Consider the following 19,053-nt stretch of genomic DNA (forward strand, 5'->3'; position numbering starts at 1 on the left):
GAGTCTGCTCAAAGAACTATTAACAAAGCAACTCCATGCTAGATCAACTTCAATCCAGGCTAAGAACTTACTTTGCAGATTTATTATCTACAATAAAATAGATGTCTTACTATCCTTTACTGGGGCTTCATTGTACTCTACAATTGAAAGCAGACTCATTAGAATGACATCAAATTTTTGCTTTGGAACTGAAGCATGCCTAAGAAGAAATAAATTAGCTTTGTTAGTAGAAACACAAAGCAGTGCTGAGCAATTTATTAAGCAAGGTAAAGGTTCTTCTTTGACTTATATCAATACTGTGTTGAATACAAACACAAATAGACCCCTATACATTATTTTTTCAAGTTCTTGAAGTAGAAAGGCTGGGTTTACTAACATTTCCATGGAGATTTCTCTTTGAGAAAAAGAATGGAAACCTTGTAGTAAAATGCAAATATTTTAATAAAAGCTGTTTGGAAAGAACTACAATTACTCCTTTAAAATTTTTCTTCAATTTATTCATAGTATAGGGACGGGAAGACAGAATTATTTCTTGCAAATGCAAATGACATACTTGTTTCTAAAGAACAATCTCTGACGACAGTCATTTCTGTAACGTTATCTCAGGAGTCATTCATAATATATGGAAATCATGAAAGCAGCACCGCCACTGTAATATTCTTGTTTTCATCATGCATACATACACATCATTAAGTAGAATTCTATTTCTTCACGGATTTACCTACATTCACGTTTCTTTCCAAGATTCACGTTGTAACTTCACGTTCTAACTGCTAATACCCCAAGGAATTTATAACTTAGGGACATTCTTCATCCTAAAACATACAGCCTGCCCCCTATCAATAAGAACAGTGCTTTGACATTTCTCCCCATTTCATTAATAAGGATTATTTCAGGTTTTTCTCCTTAAGTTCTTTAGCCACACTCACCTGAACACCTTTAACAATCAAAGGCACTATATTTAAGTTACGGCCTAGTCACCTGAACTACTTTTTTTATTCATAACTGGCACAGGTAATGTATTTGACAACTTGCAGTTTGTTAGAAAGTTCAGTGCTAGCCTAATCAATATACACTCTGCAGAAGTAAATATGCAGTGAATATGATTTCAGAAAATTGGTAATTAATCCATGAAGTTCATTTCTTTAACTTTATAATATTCAGCATCTTTCTCACATACATTTAACATGTCCTTCCTTAGCATACATATTCTTCACTGAAATTAATCCTTTTCTAATACGGCTATACAGTTCCACCAGGAGGGCCCTGGTGACACCTGAGGCACCCAGGAGTGAAAGAAATGGCGGGGATTTCACCTACCCTCTCACTAATTTACTAACACTGGTCATGAAGAACTAGCTTTGGGAGGGAACCAAAAAACCCCTGTAGTAAAATGCAAATGTTTTAATGAGAAAGATCTTTGGAAAGATGTTTTACCATTTCCTTTGCTCTGTCTTTTCCTTCTCGCAAGAATCATCGATTATCATTATGAAGCTTCTTCTAAGACAAGCAGGCTCTGGGCTACCGTCACATAAACCAGCTCAGTTAATTTTCACAAGGTTAGTTTCTCAACTAATGACAGAGATTCAAGGAAGCTAAAATTACTCAGTAATTTTGGTTTCTGCTATGGCTTCTGAACCATATTTCACCAGCTTTTTATTCATGCCTCACCTTGCACCTACTACATGCCAAGCTCTGCTTTTGAGCAGTGAGCAGACAGATCCCTGCCCTCTAACAAATAAGCAAGCAAAATGTGTAGTATGTCAGATAATCAAAGTGCTTTAAAGAAAAACAGGCACCTGGAGAGGGAGACAGGGATTATAATCTCTATCTCAACACTGGCCAGTGAATCCATCGCATGGTCGGAGAAGGCCTCACTGAGGAGGCAGAAGGTGAGGAGCTGAGGATCAACAAGGGATGGAGGAGAAGCATCATGAGGATAAGACTGTACACAGCGGACGAGAGGCCAAGTGCAGGCCAAACACAGGGTGGGGTGGGGAACAGGAGAGACAGGCTTAAGCATAGGCTTTGCAAGGTAAGCACTGTTCACCAGAATGGCTACAGCTTTTTCATCCAGAGATGGAAAGCCACTGGGAGGCTTAAGGTGGCAGAAGCAACCTAGCATGACTTAGATTTAAAAGGAGACTGTAAGGGAATAGGGTGAAAGCAAGCAGACCTCTTAGGAGGTTAAGGTCCCCATCTAGGCAAGAGATGATGGGGCCTTGGCCCAGGTAGCAGAGATGTGAGAAGTCAGTGGATCCTGATCTATTTTTAAAATAGAGTCCCCAGGATCTGCACCAGATTTGATGCTATGTATGAAAAAAGAAGAGGAAGTCAAAGATGACACCAGGGTTTTCATTCTAAGGACATGAAGGATAGAGCAGCCATTTTCTGAGAAGCTACCTCCTTCTTTCCATCTGCTTTTCACTTATTATCCCTCTTTATTTAATACATATTCCCTCCCTTTTCCTCCCCTTTCACAGTTGCTAGCTCACAGGCACAAACCAAACAACTCAGATACTGTGACATCTAAAAATGAATAGCTAAAATATTAAAGTACTTAAAACATCTTACTTTTTCATTTATTTCAATGAATCTCAACTTTTTAATAAAAAACTTGTAATTCAGATTGTTACATGAATTAATAATAATCTGACTTTCTACACTGTCTGTTCCCTCTCTGTCCAAATTAGATGGCATTCACCCTTTCTGCTGGAGAAGGCAATGGCAACCCACACTCCAGTGCTCTTGCCTGGAAAATCCCATGGATGGAGGAGCCTGGTGGGCTGCAGTCCATGGGGTCGCTAAGAGTCGGACCCGACTGAGCAGCTTCACTTTCACTTTTCACTTTCATGCATTGGAGAAGGAAATGGCAACCCATTCCAGTGTTCTTGCCTGGAGAATCCCAGGGACAGAGGAGCCTGGTGGGCTGCCGTCTCTGGGGTCGCAGAGAGTCGGACACGACTAAAGCGACTTAAGAGCAGCATCAGCATCCTTTCTTCAGGCTTCCCTGGTGGCTCAATGGTAAAGAACCAGCCTGCCAATGCAGGAGATAAGGATTCGATCCCTGGGTCGAGAAGATCCCCTGGAGAAGGAAATGGCAACCCACTCCAATATTCTTGCCTGGGAAATCCCATGAACAGAGGGGCCTGGCAGGCTACAGTTCATGGGGTCACAAAGAGTCAGACACAGCTTAGTGACTAAATAGCAGCAACAGTATCATTTCTTTCCAGAAACTAGAAGGACCTTAACATCTTTAAGGGTTCACTATTTATTCTTGATGCTGTATGCTTGGACCCTCCTCTCTATCACTTCTAATCCTAATTGCTAAAAACAAGACCCTCTTTTTTTTTTTTCTTTCTCTTTCTTGACTCACAACATTATCAGATTATATATCTAAAATATTTTACAATAATCAAAAACATTGCAAATCTAACACTAACTTCTCAAATGATATTTTAAATTAGGATATTAAACTACACTAGAAACAGGAGATGTTACAAGAAAAGAACTAAGATTTTGGCAGTGCCTCTCAACACAGGACCATTGCATTTTGAGCTGAGTACTCACTCCAGTGTGGGACTGTCCCTTTCATTAAGGCCACTTAGCTCTGCACTGTGAAATCAATGCCAGTAGCTCCCTCTGAGCATCTTGTCAACCAAAGCTACCCACACACACATCCCCAGATCCCCTTCAGGTGGAGAACCTCTGAACTGTAGTAATCATGTACTGGTTGCACTATGATAATACATTTTAAAGCAACTATAGACTCTAAATTCTGTTAGTCGAATAACTTCCCTAAGATTCCTCCAGGATTGCAAAACCCCTGTGGAACTGCATGGCAGTCCTACGTAACTTTCACATTCAGTGTTGACTTTAACAGCACTGATTTATATACTCAGCTTTCTAACACAGTTATCTCAGGGTCTGTGTTTTATCAAACATGGTAACTTCAAGTATCAATCATATCAGTGTAGCGGCCAAGAGGAATCTTTCCACACCTACCACTGAAACTGAGGAATTCTATAAAACTTTAAATAAAATGCTTAATAATTAAGTGCCTCCAATTTTCCAGTAGTAAATAATGAAAAACTTAAAATCCTGGACTTTTCTGACCATAGATTCTTAGTTTCTTGTTTAGATTTCTACGCCTGAACAAACCTTCTTTAAAATGTCTACATTTCCTTCCATTCCACCTGCTGATGTTTTTCAGATAAACTACATTAGACAGATTCACAAATTTAAAGCATGTGAATTTCTATCACCAAATATACTTCACCAACAGCACATACTCTTAGAAAACTAAAAGTTTGATCTTGATTTTACTGATCCAAGGTTTTAATAACATACATATACTTAACTTTTTTCAAGATACTGCTTCCAAATTCTAGGACAAATCATCTGTACAAATATTTAGTAATATCATAAAGATGATTTAACTATACATGATCAGTATGAATACAGCAACAATAAAATAATTAGGAGGGTCTTTATTCAAATACTGGTCCCTTAGAAGATCAAGACAATCTGAACAACTATTACCCTGCTGTCATCTGACTTGGCAGCCAGAGACCAGAAGATCTAGAAATATGCAGGAAACCCCATAGAAACATGCAGTTCCAGGGTAAGACCATCCCTGCAGGCCCAGCCATACTTCTATCACATCATCTGAGATAAGGCAGATCAAACAAAAGACAGACACAGACTAACATTAATGCAATACATATAACACATCAAACTGTTCTATTTGTCCTTTGTAGACTTGTGAAGCCTACAAAACAATATGAAAAGCCTTTAAAGAAAAAGCTATAGCAGATTCTTTAAGACTAGTCTAAGTCTGAGAGGAAGGGCAAAGAATTAGGAATATAAATATTTGATTTGTACATTCACTATGCGCATGCTAAGTTACTTGAGTTGTGTCTGACTCGACTCTCCACGACCCCACTTTGTAGCCTGCCAGGCTCCTCTGACAATGGGATTCTCCAGGCAAGAATACTGAAGTGGGTTGTCATGCCCTCCTCCAGGGGACCTTCCCTACCCAGGGATCGAAACGGTGTGTCTTATGTCTCCTACACTGCAGGCGGGTTCTTTATCACTAGCCCCACCTGGGAAGCCCACCTATAAGTTACTGATATTCAGTTCAGTTCAGTCATTCAGTCCTGTCCAACTCTTTGCAACCCCATGGACTGCAGCACACCTAGCATCACCAACTCCTGGAGCTTGCTCAAACTCATGTCCATCAAGTCAGCGATGCCATCCAACCATCTCATTTTCTGTCATCTCCTTCTCCTCCTGCCTTCAATCTTTCCCAGCATCAGGGTCTTTTCTTTTGACTCAATTTAGGTTTGGGGGCTATTTGGAAAATAAATTATTCACTTAGAGGCCACTAATGTTATAAATATTTTCTTAGATTATAAATGCCACATTGTAACATAAAGATTGGAAAAGGTCAGTCTTTATTGCAATCGCAAAGAAAGAAAATGCCAAAAATGTTCAAACTACCATAAAATTGTGCTCATTTCACATGATAGCAACTAACCAGCTATGACCAACCTAGACAGCATATTAAAAGGCAGAGATGTTACTTTGCTGACAAAGGTCTGTCTGTGTCAAAGCTATGGTTCTCCCAGTAGTCATGTATGGATGTGAGAGTTGGACCATAAATACAGCTGAGTATCGAAGAATTGATGCTTTTGAGCTGTGGGGTTGGAAAAGATTCTTGAGAGTTCCTTGGACTGCAAGGAGATCCAACCAGTCCATCCTAAAGGAGATCAGTCCTGGGTGTTCATTGGAAGGACTGATGTTGAAGGTGAATCTCCAGTATTTTGGCCACCTGATGGGAAGAGCTGACTCATACAGATCCTGATGCTGGGAAAGATTGAGGCAGGAAGAGAAGGGGGTGAGAGGATGAGATGATTGGATGGCATCATTTACTCAATGGACATGAATCTGAGCAAACTCCAGGAGATAGTGAAGTACAGGGAAGCCTGGCGTGCTACAGTCCAAGGGTCAGACACAACCTAGCGACTGAACAACAACATCAAGACTCAGAAGAAACTAAATTTCAAGACTCAGAGAGCAACACATAATTTATGGACAAATAGTAAAACAGAAATAAGAGAACTAGCATGACTGCAGCAAAATTTTAAAAATCAAAAATATGTTGAAAACATGGACTAAAACAAAAAAAGAGGTTTTAAAAATATCATTTTGTAAAAGAAGTCTTGGAACGTTTATGACCTACATAAGAAAAGAAAAATAATTCTAAAACTAATCACTACATAAAGCAGATCTCTCACGGTAAATGAATATCATTGTGGCAAACACCGAGATGATCAACCTTTTAGCAGAGCAGATTTACAGGTTTACACTGTAAATCTTAACCTTCTCTGACCAAAAGATTCTTGCAGTCCCCAAAAACTTTTAGAAAAATAATTAAAATATCCAAAGCATGCCAACTTCTCAAAGGGAGTTTTCATTAACAAACACAGCTAATGTACTATCAAAAACTACCATTCACAATTCCTACCAGAAGAATGGAATCACCAAGCTACAATTTATAAACTCTAGCTATTGACATGAAAACATTTAGCATCCATTTTTGGGGATTAGGAATAATCACATAATTCATAAATACTGAATCTGTCTAGGAATTTGCTAAATGAAGTCATTCATTTTCCTTTTCTAAAATAATACATAAAATTTCACTTAGAATAATCATCCAGAACATTTAGTTTCCACTGAAAAATATACCCCCAACTTTCCTTTAAAAAGACAGACTATGTCACCAAATTAAATAAGCTAAAGTGAAAAATTAAAACTTGTAGGTTTATCACTTTCATAAGGGGGGTGTGTGTGTGTGTGTGTGTGTGTGTGTGTGTGAAGAGGAAAAAACATATTTGAGAATACAGCAAAGATCTGGCAACCCTTTGGTGAGTAAAGTAAAAGTCGCTCAGTCTTGTCCAACTCTGCGACCTCATGGACTACACAGTCCCTGGAATTCCCCAGGCCAGAATACTGGAATGGGTAGCCTTTCCCATCTCCAGGGGATCTTCCCAACCCAGGAATCAAACCCAGGTTTCCCGCATTGCAGGTGGCTTCTTTACCAGCTGAGCCGCCAGGGAAGCCCAAGAACGCTGCAGTGGGTAGCCGTTTCCCTCTCCAGCGGCTCTTCCAGACCCAGGAACTAGCTCAGGGTCTCCTGCACTGCAGGCGGATTCTTTACCAACTGAGCTACCAGGTAATAACCCTTTGGTAAATCGGACACTATGAACTCTTGCAGCTTGAAACTGCTCATGCCTCTCACCCTCTAGAATGATTTCTAGCCAAGGCAAAAAGCAACAGTATGACAGAGCACATCAAGAGAGGAATTTCCCAAACTCAAGTGTTGATTAAGAGATATAAAGAACTTAATTCTCACAAATAAATCAGTAATTTATCCCATTTCCTCAGTGATACCCTGAAAACCACAAATATCCCAGGGCCTGATTCCCCAAATTCATAGAGCAGAGGGTCCTGACACCAACCTAAATAAGGCAGCAGAGTTTAGAGAATCTACTCCAGGTAGAACTTGGATATGGCTGAGCTACATTAGAGCCACAGAGCTCTGATGGGATGAGGTTGATTACTTTTGTCTGAAATATCTCTAAGTTAAACAACACCTTAGTAGAATGTTTAATAAGAGACCAGCAGATAAACTAGGAGAGTAATATGAATCCAAATTTAGATTATGGCACTCTAGGAGCCTTTTCGTCCCCTAGAATATCTCTCCTTTACTTGGAAAAAAAAAAAAAAAATAAGGGAAAATTTTCAAGAAACACCTCTCCAAGCATTCACTAATAAAGAGCTGACAATAAATGTATAGCGAGTGCTCATTATTTATCATTTACCTGGTGATGTTAGGGATGGCTATCACATGCACTCTATTACTCTAAAGTGAAAGTGAAAGGGCTTCCCTGGTGGCTCAGCTGGTAAAGAATCCACCTGCAATGTGGGAGACCTGGGTTCAATCCCTGGGTTGGGAAGACCCCCTGGAGAAGGAAAAGGTAACCCACTCCAGTATCCTGGCCTGGAGAATTCCATGGAATGTACAGTTCATGCAGTCGCAAAGAATCGAACATGACTGAACAACTCTCACTTTCTCATTCTTTTGATTCAATGTATACACCTACATCATTATATTATGCTGAACATGTAATTTCAGCAATTTACATCAAAACTTTTAGGTTTTGTTTTGGGTTTCTACAAAAATTCTACAAATGCTTTCTAGCCAGTCTCTGCTGTCTGATGAGAACTATGCACAGATTCAAGATCATTATTACAATTCCCATCTCTCGGCTGAAAATTATAACTAACCAACTGTTGACTATATATTCTCCATATATTTTGCAAAACAGCATTAAATTCAAAGAATTTCCTATAAAATGGTGCTTTTGTAACATTTTCCCATGTTAGTTGCATAAAAACTTTAAATTATTATACAAGGAAAATTAAGCTGATTCTTTTCTCACACTCAAATGCCAAGCTTCCAACTCAAACACAACTTTCTACAAGCAGTTGCCCCATGACAGCTCACTTCACAATTTCCCAAACAAAATGAACTCTCAATTAACCCCTTTGAGTTACTGTTCTTCCACTGGAGTTCCCAATGCAGATGTAACTGATGTGATTAAACGTTAAAAACTGAGGGACTTTCAGGAACCCTGCAAAATACTTGTGCATTTTCTGTAAAGGGGATGAACGCTTCAGTACTATGAGGGACTGGTCTTGCCACTCAAGTATGCATCTTTTCAAATCTGAGCATCGATATAGTCATCTTACAAGTGGCTGCTCAGAGGCTTTCTAGTTTCTCCTATACAATAAAGTATATAGGAAAACTCACCCTCCACAGACTACACATAAATGACAAGGAGACTTCTGAAACTCATAAGTGAACAACCTATAGCAAAATTACAAGTTACACCAGATAAGAGTAATAACTATATTTTGCTAAGATGCCAGGGTCAACAATCAAATGCATTTCTTGAGATTTTCTCCCAAGAGTTTATTATTATTTTGGTAGGGAGCGAATCTTCTACTTTAAATGAAACCTGAAATTTGGAGTCTATCCTCTAAATATGTAACTATTTCTAGTCTCAACAGCATTTTAAAGTAACAGCAACGCCTACTGTTTGCAAGGGCTTCCCTGGTGGCTCACTGGTAAAAAAAACTGCCTGCCATGCAGGAGACCTGAGCTCAATCCCCAGGTGGGGAAGGTCCCCTGGAGAAGGGAATGGCGACCCACTCCAGTATTCTTGCCTGAGAAACCCCATGGACAGAGGAACCTGGCAGGCTACAGTTCATGGGGTGGCAAAAGAGGTGGACATGACTTAGTGACTAAACAACAACAACAAAAACCTGTTTGCAGAGTGATATTTGTGTGCTGCTCTACAGTTTAAGAAGCTCTTATACATATATCAATTTTTATTGTTTATAGGAAAGTATATTTCCTCAACTTCTCCATGACTCAGTAACTGAACAACACATTTTCTCAAAATGAATAATTACTGGTTCTTGTTTCAAGGTAAAGAGGACCGCCTCCCCCTACCCAGGGCCTCAATGTATGACACAGAGGATGAAGGAGCACCTCTTGGTGCCACAGGCTGGAATAAGGCAGACAGTGCCCCTCAAGTCAGGGTCTGCGCCAAGCACCGCAGTTCTGTCCCGCCACAGATGGGACAGTTCTTGGGGCATCTGTTGTTGTTCTTCAGTCGCTCGGTCGTGTCTGACTCTTTGTGACCCCATGGACGCCAGCATGCCAGGCTTCCCTGTCCTTCACCATCTCCCGGAGCTTGCTCAAATCATGTCCACTGAGTCAGTAATACCATCCAACCATCTCGTTCTCTGTCGGCCCCTCCTCTTCCTGCCTTCAATCTTTCCCAGTAATAAGGGGTGGTGTCTGAGTTCCAGGTTAAAAGTCAGCTTGACCTGAAGGAAACGTTCCTCAAAGACAGTGAAGGAGAAATCAGTATCCACCCAGCCCTCCCCCCCACCCCGACACAAGTCCTGAGGGTCTACAGAGAAAGATGAAAACAGGGCTTTTTCTTAAAAGCAGAGCCAGTGAACGCGCGCGGGCAGGAGGAGCCCAGGGAAACAGCCTGCTTCCAGGGCTGCCCATCAGGAGGGCAGCTTTGCCCTGAGGAGGGTAACACTCCCCAGAAAAGTTTCTGAGAACTGCCACAAACCAAGTGAGGCCTAACAGTGTAGGAAGGTTAAACTGACATGTTAAGAGTGAGGAGGCAGGAGAGGAAAGGGCAGCCAGAAGGACTGGGGCCAGGCAAGCCGGCTAAGAATCTGGATGATAAGCAATAAACCTTTGATACCCTGATGATAGCGGAAAAGAAACAAAAAATGTAACTAACGCTACAGAGGAAGAATGAACAGAATGTGTTCTCTAACCTAACAGGAGGTAAAAAGAGATGGTGAAGATGAGTTCAACAAAATCTGGAATGTGACTGACAAGAAGAATGAATGTATTTTAAAGACCGATAAGCCAGGAGTACGGGTAGCATTTAAGTGGCAGGTGGTGAGTTCCATTTAGAGACTCTGAGAGGGGGGCCAGACATCCACGGAAAGCCACGTCCATCAAACGGGGAAAAAGTCCCAGCACAGGCCATCTTCAAGGAGGGGGACTGAGATTTAGAAGTCTTCAGCCACAAGGGGGTGCCCAGGGACACAGGAAAGTTAGTCACTCAGTTGTGTCTGACTCTGTGACCCCATGGACTGTTGCCCATCTCTGTCCATAGAATTCTCCAGGCAGGAATACTGGGGTGGGTAGCCATTCCCTTCTCCAGGGAATCTTCCTGACCCAGGGATTGAACCCGGGTCTCCTGCATTGCAGGCAGATTCTTTTCCTTCTGAGCCACCAGGGGAAGACCCAGGGACAGAGGAAATCCCTAGGGAAAAAATACCCAGCAAGAGTGTACAAGACAAAGGATTGGGCTTTGTGAAAGGCATGGAAGAAAGTAGGAAAAAAGTTTCCCCTTTCACTATGTTCAGTAGAAGGAGGATGAGATAAGCAAAAAATACTTTAGAACTCAGAAATAACTTGGAAGGATTTTTCTTCCAAGAAATCCTTGTGCCACATTAGCCTTCAATGGGCTTCCCTGGTGGCTCAGTGGTAAAGAATCCGCCTGCCAATGCAGGTGTGGGCTGGATCCCTGGTTGGGGAATACTCCCTGGACAAGGAAATGGCAACCCACTCCAGGGTTCCTGCCTGGGAAATGCCATGAACAGAGGGGCCTGGCGGGCTACTGTCCACAGGTTGCGAAAGAGTCAGACATGACTTAGTGACTAAAGAACAACAACAACCCTCAATACCTATTAAGGAAAAAAAATCTAAGCAAAATGCTAGTATTGTTTTTGAAAAACCTAAAGAATCTCAAATTGCTTGCTCACATATTCATCTGTTCATCTTAAAAAATCCAAAAAAAAAAGATAGAGGTAATTACTGTATTCACTTTTCAAACACAAAGAGGAGAGAGAGAGAGGAAACTGTCTTACCCCTCCCACTGCCAGAAATAATGCCATCCCTGAATGTACCTGGGATATAGTTCATTCTGTATATCGAGGCAGCACTCTAGTAACAGAGAATTGCACTGACACAATATTCATCTCCCAAAACAAGGGAACTGAGCTGCTCAACAACCTCTAACAAGAGGTAACAGAGCTTCACACGTCTATCCTAAGAGTTCTTCCTTTTTAAAATGCCTTCTTTTATGTATACTTTAATATTAGGCCTTTCAGGATGATGGCAAAGTCCCTAAAATAAGTCTCATGGAACGAGAAACATTTAGGTTCCAGTTTTCATACTGATCTTCCAATGTATGCTTAATTTACGTGGTCTTAAAAAGGCCTTATGAAATGTGCAGCATTCATACTTGTATATAATAAGGGCTGATGAATCTCACAACTCTTTTCAAATATTGATGGCATCATTTAAATTACTTGAAAATGCCACATAATTTTCCCACCAGAATTTAACGTAGTTTTAGTGGAACTACATATAAGCACATGTAAAATCTGTAGGTTTTACCAATTTCCAGACAGGCTGCCCATTGTAATCAAACCAACAGTTGCACTTTGCTTTCCATATTTCAGGCAAGCTATGCCAAGAAGTAATTTAGCTCTTTCAAAGCAAAGCCTATCATTTGATTTATTGCAAGAGGTACAAAATATTCTTTTCACCGAAATGGCTGGCAAATACATAAGTATTCAGTTGCATGTTCCAAAGGACTAATAAATGAAAACAGAGTAGATGACATGAACCAAGAATCTAAGGAAAAATATTATACGGTACTGAGAAAAATATTATAAGCATATTTCACTCCAAATGAACCAGATTTATTATATACAATAACTCTAATTCATGCTTCAGGGAAGTGAAGGTGGGGAAAGAAAGGCATTCTCTTTAAAAAAGAATAGTTAAATGACACAAGCATTCATTCCAGTGAATGAATGTGATTCTGTACATTCAGATATCCTGTCATTCAGAAAACAACTCCATTACCAAATGTGGTTCAAGAGCGCCTCTTTTTTTGTTTTATCAGTGAGTTCTAACATTATCATTATTACTATTATTACAACTTATTAAAGATTACTTATGCCACGATAAAAATTCAATCCATACTATCTATTCTTTTAAAGAAATCAAATAAAGATTTGACAACTTAATATTTTCCCCTCTAGGGGAAGGTGCAGGTTTGTCATGAGTATCAATAACCTATCTTTAAGTTATAAAGTAGTAAAGTTAGCTAAACACTGCACAGGTAAACTTTATTTCTTCAGGACAAATTTTTCACTTTCAGTTCATAACCCTGAATTTTTTTTTTTAAAGGAAATTTTAGAAAAATTAGTTAGGCTTCTTCCTGCAATTTTCAAGTGGCTGCTCCACTAAGTTCCACTTTCTAGAAGAAAAGACCACTGTTTTTGTCCTATTCAGTATAATAGACCACAAGCTTAAATTATTCACCATGTTTCAATTCCATGAAAATTTAAAGTTCATAATAATTTAATCTACATACTGGGAATGCTGATCCTATAACAGGAAAACCGCTCCATAGTTTCCACGTTACCTCAAGTTCCTTTATCTCTTGCCTTGAAAGGGGCACCAAATCAAAACTGCCGAAAGTGATCATTCAACAAAGTCATAAAATCAGGAGTGCCCTGGTGGTACAATGGTTAAGACTCTGCATTGATTGGGTTCAATGAGGCATGGGTTCAATCCCTCATGGAGGAACAAAGAGCCTACATGCCATATAGCACAGCCAAAAGATTTTTTTTAAAAAATTAAAAATTAAATGGACAAAGTCATAAAACCAACCTCAGGAAAAGAACTTCCACCTGTAGGAAGCCTGTTTCCTGGCTTCAAGGGGAACTTCACATAAACCATGTGGCATATATTCTTACAGTTCTTTAACTAAAGAGATTCCATAAACTGCTTCTATGATTCAACCATCCAGTGAGATGGGCCTTCCTTTAAAGCAGTAGCTAAAAACTGGGGTGATTTTGCCCTAAAGGGACATCTTACAACGTCTGGAGGGTTTATGGATTATCACAACTGGGGGGGGGGGGGGAGGTGCCAGTGGGATCTGGGGGGCAAAGGTCAGGGACGCTGCATATCCTACAGGGTACAGGACAGCTCCCACGACAAAGAATGATCCAGCCCCACAACCATGTTAAGGTTAAGAAACCTTGTTTCAATGGGATCTAAGTACTACTTTCAGTCACCCTATGAAGATGATTTTATCCGCTATAAGTATAAGCATCTAATTTCAAAAGGAGAGGGCCAGAACAGTATGCCAGACCTCTAAGGAAACGCTCGGAGGAGCGAGGGCATAGCTGATGAGCTCTAGGCAAACTGCACAGCCCTGGACAGATGTCAGCAGGATCAGCAGTCACCACTGTCGGGTAACATCCCCATCACCTGGAAACTCCCTGGATCTACATGTTACCAAACAAGCTTGACAATTTCCCCCCATTGTCCACCTACTCCCTCTTTGCTCCCCACTACGGAGTTTTCTAACGCAGCCCACGGGCTTTTTTTCCTTCTGCGGGAGGATTAAAAATAGCATGAAAAGCAAGTCAGAAGACATGAAAATAGTAAATAACCCAAGGTGCTTTCCATCCCGGAAAGTCTATGATTTAACAGGACTTAAAAGGTTTGTAAATCAGATCTGGAACTTGAAAAGAGATGGGCAGCTTAAAGAAACAGTCCCATGAATAAACAAACATCTAAGGTAAAATAATCATCAAAAGAATATTCGTGCAGATATATGTATGTAACTGCACAGACCCTGAGAGAATAAAACGGAGCTGAAATGGAGTGCTATTTCTTCAAACTGCACTGGCAGGAAAAATGAGTCTTTAGAGGCTAAAAAACAGAATTTACACTTTTCACGTATCTTAAAAGATGACAGGGCTTAAAAATCCACAATAGAAAAACTTTTAAACAAATCTTAACAAAAAGAAAATCTCAAGCTGTTGAAACCTTACTGATCAATATGGTATTGATAAATAAATTATGGCCCACCCTATAAAATATGGCCATTAAAAATCGCATTGAAGATTTAGTGGCATGGATATATGCTCACAATATCATAAAGGAAGAGAGATTACAAATAATATATAGCATATGATATCTATCCTGTACAAAGTGCAAACATATAGAAGTGAATAAATATAAACAAGGAAAGAAAATACACACACGCACACCAAGGACAGTAAGGAGGAGGTCTGCCAAAGTGTTCACAGTGGTTATCTGCGCGAGAAGGGAATGGTCTATTTCTATTCCTTCTTTGTGTTTTTCTCCATTTTCAAACTGTCCTAGAGTGAGAATCTTTTGTTCCATTTTGTACTTACAAAACTAACACATTATTACAGATTTACGCCCAATTGTTTCAGGAACTATCCACAAAATGAGAAGAAAAAAATGTGAACCTGCCGACTTTTGATTCAATGAAAAAAACCATCTTCAGAATCAAAAAAAAACGAACCTCTACTGAACGCTTTGATTATGCACTTGGTGATTTTCTAAGCACTTCAAATATATTAACTTATTTAAACCAAACCAAAAAAGATGTGTAAAAAGAGCCCTGGAATACTAGAAGCTGTGAACAAACGTCAGTCCCACTATGAATTTCAATCTCAGTTTCCAATGCTTGAAATGAGGCAGCTGGACTATCTTTAAAGATCCTCTCAAGGCTATACTGAGATTTTACCTGTAAACAATGTGGGCAAATGAGTGTTTGTAAGGAAGCTTACAGGAGAATGAAGGGGCAGCTGCATGCCACCTCAAAAACAAGACCCTGCTAAAAAGGAACATACAATATGTCTCTCAGTTCCTCCTCCTTAATATCTGTACAGCACATTTTATAACATGTTTTAAAAAAATGTTTAAAGGCCTACATTTCCCCAACATACTTTCATGCAACTAACTGATCAAATCGAGATGAAGTCTGGCATCTTAAGAGAACCACTGAAAGGGTCTGTGTGTTGTTAGAAGACTGTGACTGCTTTTAACAATAAACCTGTAGTAAACAAAAACTTTAATATTTTAATCGCCTTCTGGGTAGGGCCATTTTAGTGTCTGATCAGAGGGATTTAAAAGACTTAACTGGGATTCACCAAAAGGCGTTCTGAAATAAAACCAAAACCCCAACACAACGCTCAATGGAAGATGAGGGGCACGCGTGTCCTCTCTCTGGGAAAATTACAACTGCGGAGTGGCGGTACTGTGGACTCCCCAAGTCGACGTAGGATTGTTCCCGAAGCTCGTGTCTGGACACAAGGTGGCCAAGGGCTCACGCGTGGGTCGGGAGCCACCATGGAGGGGAGGGGAAAGACACTGACCTGCTTGGTCTACTACGTGTCTCACTTGCCACCATCAAAAATAGGTTTGGGGGCATCTGTGGTAACAAAATGTGTGAGAGAAATGCGCTGTCTGTTTAACACAAAAACACCGGTGGGTCTGTGATGGGATCATCGAGGGACAACGTTTCCAAGCTTCAACTACACTTTGTGGATTTAGGAACCACAAAGACGCGAAACGCTGAACAAATTCAGAACGCAAGTGTGAGAGACACGTTCGGCTGGAACACAAAAAAAGAAGAGCAAGACCACTTGAAATTGGAACGGCCCTGGGACCGGTGGGCACCCTCGCGGGCCCGAGACCGGGATCCCGCTGGAGTCGCAGCCGCCCGCCCGGCGCCGCCGCCCGGCAACCCACCCGCGTCCTCCCCGCGGGGCGCGCGGCTAACCAACGGCGACAAAGCGGACCCCACAACTTCCCCGCGCCGGGGCCCAAGGCCGGGCCGGGGTGCTCGGCGCGGGAGGACAGATCCCGGCCGCCCGCGGGCCGCGCCTCGTTGCGGGGGGCCCCGCGAGCGCGGGACGTTGAGACCTCGAAGGGGGCGCGCCCGCCGGCCCGCCCGGCCCTGCGCGCCCCGGTCCCCGGCGTGTCGCTCCCGCCGCCGCCGCCTCGCTCCTCGCGGACAGGGACGGGAGTCCCGGCGCGGAGCCCGCCACCGTCCCGGCAACCACCCGCCCTGGCTGGCTGCTTCTTACCTGGCTGTGCCCGCCGTGCCCCGCGCCTCAGAGTGCCGAGAGCCACCGCCCGAGCCGCTGCCACCGCTCCGCCCGCCCCGGCGCCCGCGGCCGCGCCGCCGCCATCTTGGCTCCGGTCGGAAGTGACGTCGGGCGGCGCCGGCCGCGCGACCTCCGGGACCCGCGCCGTCGCCGAGGGCCGCGACCCCCGACTGCGCAGACCCCGATGCGCCTCCACCGGAGGACCCCGACCCCGGCCTCACACGCGCCGAGGGCCCCGACCCGGGCCGCCCTGGTTCCGAGGTGTGTTCGCCCGGGAGCCCCGACCTCGGTTCTCTCTGGCACGACGACCGGGACTGCACACGTCCCGACACGCGACCGCCCTCAGAGGGACCCCGAGGACCCCGGCGGCCAGGCGCGGGCTTGCCACCACCCGTCTGCCTGCACCAAAGGCTTGGGATTCTGCGCAATCGGAAGTTACTACGAGAACCTGGAGGGAAAAAGAAAATGGCTTCACCACTAAGTGCCTGTCAGATGAGGAAACCTAGACCCCTTTTCTTCACTCCTGTCTAAGGACCAGTTTAGCCTACCTCCAAAAGATCCAGCTCCAAGGGGAGGGTGCTGCTTGGTTTATTTGTTCCTTCGTTACGAAAGAGTATTTCTTGCCTGCTGGCCATGTGGCTAGCAGTGTGTTACATACTGGGAGTAATGCACAGATCACAACATTGGCCTTGTCCTGTGGAACTTAACTGTCTACAAATGAGGAAGTAGATAGCCTGGATGATGATGAATGAATGCTCTCATGGAGATGAGCCTGGTTGAGTCGGAGAAGTCTATTATAGACTTTCAAGGAGCGATGTCTAGCAGGAAATCGTCGGCAAGGAGTTTGAAGTGGGGGAGAAAGCTGCAGGCTGAAGATGAGATAGAAAGTTGGGTTCTATCCCATATGGATGATGTTTAAGGCCATGACGACTTGAAGATAAACCCCTGAGAATGGAATCAGGAAGAATCTAAAAGAAATGCGCAACATAAGGCGCCTGTGGGAAGGACCCACCCTAAGGAGGAGACACACGAAATTAGATGCAGTTGGTCTCTCTCTGGAAATTTCTGAAGGAGCGTACAAATCTGTTTATGTAACTAGGATTTAATTTTAAGAAAACATGATGAGTCAACATGCATTATCGTCTTATTGTAAAGGGATGATACTAACGACTTAGGTATAGTGAACACATGAGGATAATAACCTCTTCATAAATAAATGAGGGAGACTCCACCACCCATATTCCACCCATAATCAAAACACCAGTATCCAAATTAAAAAAAAAAAAAAAAAAAAAGCTATGTGCCATCTTTCTTTCAAAAGAATGCAAAGAAAAATAAAGGAACATAGAAGTTAAAAGTGACACAGTGAGCCAGAACCTGTACTAGAAAGCAACATGCCAAGAGGTGGTGGAACATGGAAAAGAGTGGTAGTCCTCCTTGTCATTCATTTAAATGGGTATTTTAGTTTACTGTTGCTCTTGCAGCAAATTACTGCAAACTGGGTGGCTTAAAACACCAGAAATACATTCTCTCACAGTTCTAGAGGCCAAAAGTCTAAAATCAGTATCACTGAGCCAAAATCAAGACATCAACAAGACCACTCTTCCTCTAGAGACCGGAGGGGAGAATCTTGCCTCTTGCAGCTTCTAGCAACTGCCAGCATTCCTAGGCTTGTGGCTATATCAGTCTTGAAGACAGCATCTTTAACACTGTGCTCCATCCTCTTATCACGTCCTGTGTGTGTAGCTGAATTTCCCTCTGCCCTCCTCTTCTAAGGATACATATAATTGCATTTGGGACCACCCAAGTAACCCAATATAATCCCATCTCAAAATCTCTCACTTAATCACATGTGCAAAATCCTCTTTGCATAGTGGACTAGGACAAGAACATATCTTTGTTGTTGTTGTTGAGTCAGTAAGCCCACCAGGCTCCTCTGTCCATGGGATTTCCCAGGTATCCCCAAGAATACTGGAGTGGGTTCCCATTTCCTTCTCTAGGGGATCTTCTTCACCTAGGGATCCAACCCAAGTCTCCTGTATAGGCAGGTGGATTCTTAATACTGAGCTACCTGGGAAGCTCGAACTTGTATTCTGGGGACATTATTTAGCCTGCTACATTGAGTCTATCTTTAGCACTCCTAAATTCCACCTCTTCTTCAGTCATTGAGTATTTTCTATCTGCATATGTTTCTTGAACATGTTATATTTTTCAATTTGTGCCACTTCTCTGGAAAAATAATAAATATTTTCTCAATCCAAAAAATATCTGAACTATTGATAATACAATGTGATTTCATGAGTGTTCATTATCTGTCTGAGATGCTAAATATCACTCTTTTGCCTCTTTGAAAAGGTTTTAAAAGGCAAAAATATTGCTAAGGGAAGAAGGAAGGATTTTGAGACATTTCATAACATCTCATGGGCCATT

The 19,053-nt window shown here is 42.1% G+C and overlaps 1 protein-coding gene across 3 annotated transcripts in view; it reads right to left on the reverse strand.

Moving 5' to 3' along the window:
• The window catches only part of PRDM2 (PR/SET domain 2), a 133,796-nt gene extending 117,086 nt beyond the window's left edge, over positions 1-16,710 (reverse strand). For all 3 annotated transcript variants that reach the window (XM_065936052.1, XM_065936049.1, XM_065936050.1), the window contains exon 1: positions 16,603-16,710. The gene's annotated coding sequence lies outside the window, so the exon portion shown is untranslated. The remainder of the gene's footprint in view (positions 1-16,602) is intronic.
• Between the last annotated feature and the right edge of the window lie 2,343 nt (positions 16,711-19,053).

The sequence above is a fragment of the Muntiacus reevesi genome, chromosome 5 (genome assembly GCF_963930625.1).
Source record: "Muntiacus reevesi chromosome 5, mMunRee1.1, whole genome shotgun sequence".
Lineage (NCBI taxonomy): Eukaryota > Metazoa > Chordata > Mammalia > Artiodactyla > Cervidae > Muntiacus > Muntiacus reevesi.